This window comes from Phyllostomus discolor, chromosome 13 (genome assembly GCF_004126475.2).
Source record: "Phyllostomus discolor isolate MPI-MPIP mPhyDis1 chromosome 13, mPhyDis1.pri.v3, whole genome shotgun sequence".
Classification (NCBI taxonomy): Eukaryota; Metazoa; Chordata; class Mammalia; order Chiroptera; family Phyllostomidae; genus Phyllostomus; species Phyllostomus discolor.
Window position 1 is genome coordinate 47,775,503 of NC_040915.2, and position 6,000 is coordinate 47,781,502.

The following is a 6,000-nucleotide window of genomic DNA, read 5'->3' on the forward strand; positions in this document are numbered from 1 at the left end:
CGGTGGGTCAGACCAGAGGTTGCATGCAGACCCGGCAGGGGCTGTGTGACCTCAGATGAATTACTTCAACTCTCTGGGCCTGTGTTTCTTTATGGGGGGAAAAAAAAGAGGAATAAAAATAACACGGACTTGTTCATAAAAACAGCAAAAACTAGACCTGGCTGGCGTAGCTCAGAGGATTGAGCGTGGGCTGCAAACCAAAGTGTCGCAGGTTCGATTCCCAGTCAGGGCACATGCCTGGGTTGCAGGCCACGGCCCCCAGCAACCACACATTGATGTTTCTCTCTCTCTCTCTCTCTCTCTCTTTCTCTCTCCCTTCCCTCTCTAAAAATAAATAAATAAAAGCTTTAAAAAAAAACAGCAAAAACTAGAGGAAGGGAAATAACACACATGAGCGGTATGACGTGGTACAATGGTTACCCCTTGACAAACTGTCGAGGGCAAGGACTTCGGCATAACCCACGGCGCAAAGATCATTCTTGGATTTTTCCTCCACCAGTAAGGAAAAGTCTGGACTGAATTTTTGACAATCCCTCCTCCGGGCCCCTAGACCTAAAGCCCTGTTGTCAGAGAGGTTTTGAACGAGAGGAGTGGCTCTTCTTATTGACCCCGGTGCCCTGTTGCTTACCTAGAACAAGGCCAGTCTAGCCATCGGGGACAAGGGACACCTTTCCTCAGACCGCCCCAAGGGTGGGGACGGGGAGACGGGGGTGGGGTGGGGGTGGGGGCTGGGGGGGAGACTTGCCAAATTAAAATGAATGAATGCTTAAATGTCAACAAACTGCAACTTTATGTCAACTTCCCAAAGCTCAACCCAGTTAGCTACATAAAATTGCATTTATAATGTAACGTGGGTGAATTTTCAGATGTGGGGGTGAGGGACCCCCCCAAAGGCTAAAAAGGTCCTTGTCCAAAGTTGAGGTCATTGTGGAAACTGGTTGGCTAGGCTCGGGGAGTTCCTTCTATTTGGCTATATTCCAGCTTTTTCAAAACATTTACGTTTGAAAAGGCCCCTCTCCCCTAAACTCCATTTCTCCAACCAAGTCCTCCCTCTCCAAGACCTCTCTGTTGGTGGGGTTTAAAGGGCGCATTTCGTTGATCTGAGGCGATCCCTCGGCCTTGAGGCGATGTAAGGCTTCAGGAAACAAGAAGCATGAATAAACAAATGTTTGCTTTCTCCTCTTTGAAAATTCCTGAAGGCACGCGGCAGCCCATGAAGAAATTAGGAAATCTTTGGCCTGGGCTGGGCCCAGGGGTCCGGCTACAAGGATCTCCCGGCTTTGTTTTTCTAAGGCTCTGGTGCGCCCCTCCCCAGGCAGTTAAAAAGCCACCCCCTTCTCTTGTTTACAAAGAGAGGTGGCTGCATTTCAGCGCAGGGGCAGCGTCTTCCTCCTTGGGCCGGGCGGCCGACCCAGTGGCGTCTTGCAGTCCTCGCGAAGACAAGACATCATTAGCTCTAATTAAGCCTCCCCAGCAGGCAGACGGGGAGCCCCTGGGGACAGTCTTCAACTCTCCCGGCTTAGTAGGGAAAAAGGAAAAGAGGAGAGAAAGGTCCCTTTGGGCGTTCTCCTTCTGGGAGAGGTTGTAAAGGGCAGGTGGGTGAAAAGCATCTCACACCCTTAAAAAATGTGCTTATCCCCCCGCCTGCCCATCCGCTCCTTAGAACTCATCCTGGAGGAATGAATCTGCAAGCTGAAACTGCTACGGGGAACATTACAAGACTTTCAAGAGAAAAAAAACAATTGCAAAGGAAGTTGCAAATTAAATCTCTTCTTATGCATGCAATGGAGGCGTGGCCAGAAAACACCGCACGGCGGCGTGGCAGACTTAGCACGTGTTAAATCGATGAAGGCGGATGGGGGTTGTGGGGATGGGTTTGGGAAAAAAAAAAATGTTCTTCATGGTGTAAAGAAGTGACTTTGATGACAAAACAATAGCATTTTTATTAAAAGTAAAATATGCCGGGCTCATACGAAGCTCTTTTTGGTGGGTCATTTTATTAAATCTTCTTTTATCTTTAGATTTTTTTAAAAAAGCAACACTGAGTTTGAATCACACGTTCCAGAGCGAAGCCGCCGAGGTATTGGGAGGGGGCGGACCGAGGTCTGAAGCCGACGTTAGCTCCTCCCCTCGGCGTCCGCGTCTGCCGCGGGGAGGCCGGGCCTCTCAGGACCACTCCCCGCGGAGAGGCCCAATCTTTTGGGGTCTCTGGGCCACACTGGAAGAAGAAGAGTCTCATTGGGACCCACATTAAATACACAAACGAATACACTAATCATATTTATTTCATTAAATACACTAATGAAAACTGATGAGCCAAAAAAATAAAAGGTGTTAAGTAAATTTATGATTTTGTGCTGGGCCGCATTCCCCACCACCCAGGGCCGCAGGTGGCCCTTGGGCCGCGGGTTGGGCACCCCTGTCCTAGACGAGACTGGGGCACTGTCCCCACCCTGTCCCCTCACGTCAGCCTGATTACTTTCTTCATCGCACCTACCACCACCCGTATTTATCAAGCGTGTTTTTTCCTGGATTTGGCCCTCCCCGCCCCTCCAGAGTCTGAGCAGTGACCTTGACCATCTTGTTCGTGGCTGCCAGGCCCGAGCCCCCACGTGTAATGTGTAAGAGGGATGAAGGGCGTTTACTAAACACTGTGGAATGAACAAATCAGTGGACGGGTGTGCCAGTGACTGAGTGTGTGGGTGAGCGAATGAGGCGGCACATGCGTGCCTGCGTGATTGGTTAGTGAATAAATGAATGAATATGTAAATGAGCAAGTGATTATGTGGGTGAGGGAATGAGTGAATAAATGACCCTCAGAGCACGAGAGACACGCGGGGTCCGAGGGGTGGGCCTGCCCCAGCCCAGCCCCAGCCCAGCCCCGGCCACCCTTGCGGCTGGCCCTGCTCAGGGCTCCAGTGAGGTCAACATCTGCCGGCCTCTGTTCCCAGGGGAGGGCCTCCCCTGCGTCCATGTTCCCAGGAGCGTTGTATGCACACAATTTCCTTTTGCCGTCACAGTGTCCCCGGGGACCAGTGTCACGACCCCTGCTTGAACTGGTGAGGAAACGGAGACTTGGAGGAGGGGTGAGGGTTTTGTCCAGCTCACAGGACCAGCGAGTCGTGCCCTGCGGGTCCGGCCAGGCTCTCAGGGCCAGACGGAGGGAAGGAGCAGCGTGTCCACAGCCTCTGGCTCACAACGGGCTTTGCACGTTCCAGCCACACTTAGGAGGGCGAGGGGAACGCAGAGGGACAATCAGGGGCCAAGAAAGAAAATCCTTGGAGAACAAGCCACAGAAAGAGGCTTCAGCAATCACCGTCTATCCAGTCCTCAGTGCAGATTTGCTGCAATGGGAGAGAATGGATGGCCCAGGCCAGGTGGCTGCATTAGTTGGAGCAGCAGCCCAGTGCACCAACATTGCAGGTTCGATTCCCGGTCAGGGCACATACAGGAATCAACCAGTGAAGGCATGAATGGGTGGAAGAAAAAAGCAAAAAAGAATGGATGGATGGATGGATTGGACACAGTGAAATGGTTAGAAGCAGACATTTAGGTGTTAGGCTGGGATTCAAACTGTATCTCTCCCACCTCCCTAGTGTGTGACCCTAGACAAAGGGCTTTAATTCATTTGGGCCTCAGTTTCTCCATCTGCAGAGTGGGAATACAAGGGTGGCTGTGATCGTGAAATACCACAATGCCCATCCGCACGCAGCACGATACTGGCACAAGGGGACATCCGAAGCCTTGGCGTCTGTCTGTCTGCAGTGGCGCTCCAGGGTCTGTCCTAGCTTCCTGCCGTCAGCAAGAGTGAGTTATTTTAACTTTTGTTATCCTACTTACCTTGGGGGCTGTCTGTGGGAGACAGCGTTGTGCAGAAAGCCTTGAAACCCTGGGAATCTGGATTCACATCTCACCTGCTGGGACTAGCTGTGTGGCCGTAGGATGTCACATCCCTTGTCCAAGCCCATTTCCCCATCTGCAGATGGGGACTGTACGTGACAGAAAGGAGTGATGTTTACGTGGGGACATTTCTGAAGGACCCAGCATGTCGTCTGCCCCGAGGAAGGTTCTGGTAGATCCTCATACAACTAAGAGCGGCGGGCGGCAGAGTTCTCCCAGAACATGGGTTGGGAACAGGGCAGGCTTGCCTAAGGATGACGGTGCTCATAGTAAACCAATCAATCGATCGATAACAGACAGAACTGTAGGTTTCTAGGAAGGCCTTTCCAGACCCTTTTTAAAAAATATTTTATTTATTTATTTTTAGAGAGGGAAGGTAGGGAGATAGAGAGAGAGAGAGAGAGAAACATCAATGTGCGGTTGCTGGGGGTTATGGCCTGCAACCCAGGAATGTACCCTGGCTGGGAATCGAACCTGGGACACTTTGGTTCCCAGCCCGCACTCAATCCACTGAGCTATGCCAGCCAGGGCTCAGACCCTTTTTTTTAATAGGCATGAGAAACAATCAGAGCAGAATGGCAGCCTGTGACGCTTGAAGGCGGGCACTGTGTCCTTCGCCTCTGGGTCTCGGGGGCCCCACACACCCGGCCCTGAAGCCTGAGTTAACCAGTGGTCTAGCTGCTGCCTCCCTTAGCTGGGGTCTGAGGAGGGAGCTCCTGGGGTGGACCCAGGGTCGGCGGGTGCAGCCAGCGTCATCTCACAGGCACTGGAAAGACAGAAGGCCGATCCTCCGCATTCCTAACGATGGAGAAAACAAACAGTGACCGAGTGTTTGCTAAATGCCAGGCGCTGTTCCAGTCACTTTAGATGAGATAAGGGTTTACGTGCGAAAACACTGCGCTCAGAGAGGTGGAGTCACTGGCCCCAGGACACACAGCCGGAAAGCTCAGAGGCTGACCCTCTGACCGAATCTGTGTCCACTGGGCCAGGGTCCCCCAACAGTGCATCAGTGAACCCTGGGGGGGGGGGGGGGGCCTCTGTTGACAGTTCTTCCCAAGCGGCTCCACCCCATGAAAGGTTAACATCCCAGATGATCATGATGTTAAGTATCTGTGTTTTTTTAAAGTTTTGTTTATTGATTTTTTTTAGAGAAAGTGAGGGGAAAGGAGACAGAGAGAAACATTGATCTGTCGTTCCCCTTATTTATGCGTTCACGGACTGCTTCTTGTAGGTGCCCTGACCAGGGACCGGATCCTCAGCTTCGTCCTATCAGGGTGACGCCCTAACCGACGGAGCTCCACAGCCAGGGCTTTTTCTTTTCTTTTCTTCTCTTTTCTTTTCTTTTCTCTTCTCTTCTCTTTTCTTTCTTTTTTTAAAATTTATGGGGTAACATGAGTCAATAAATTATATAGGTTTCAGGTCTTCAACTCTATAATACACCATCTGTAAATTGTGTTTATTCTGTGTTCACTGCCGCTTGGGTGACTTTGTAAGCGGACTGTATGTGCATCTGTGCTTTGTGCATAAACGGAGTAAGGTTGCTGCCCTGCGGAGAACGTCTTCTCCAAACCGGCTCCCTCTGCAAGGGCTCCCACCGTCACTGCCGGTGATGGGGCGCTTCAGGGGAGCGGGGTGAGGATACTGGGGCTCCGTGCCCCTGTGAAGATGCAGGCCGCATCTTGAGCGGCATCCTGAGCCACTTCTGTTCAGAAAAAATGGGATTTGTCCCTGATACCAGCCACGTGGCATTTCTGAGTCTGCTCCTTCGTTGAAACACCACGTGTCTGGAGACTTCGATGAGATGGTGGGGGCCTTCCCAACACAAAAAGTGGACATTTTACAGAAGGAGTGGACCGTGCAGACGCATCAAAACCCCTGCACCTTGACCCCTCCGGAGCCTCACGGGGTGCGGGAGCTTTGGCCCGCCTCCCACTTGCAGTTCATTGACCCCTGGAGACGGGCTCTGTCTGAAGTGGTCCTCAAGGGCCTCCAGGGGGCAGGGCGGCACCGGGGCCTGCTGGAGCACCCCCCTCCCTGCAGCGAGGACAACGGCCCTGCATTCTCACCCCGTTTCCGCCCAGCCTCTCTTCTGCCTCTCAG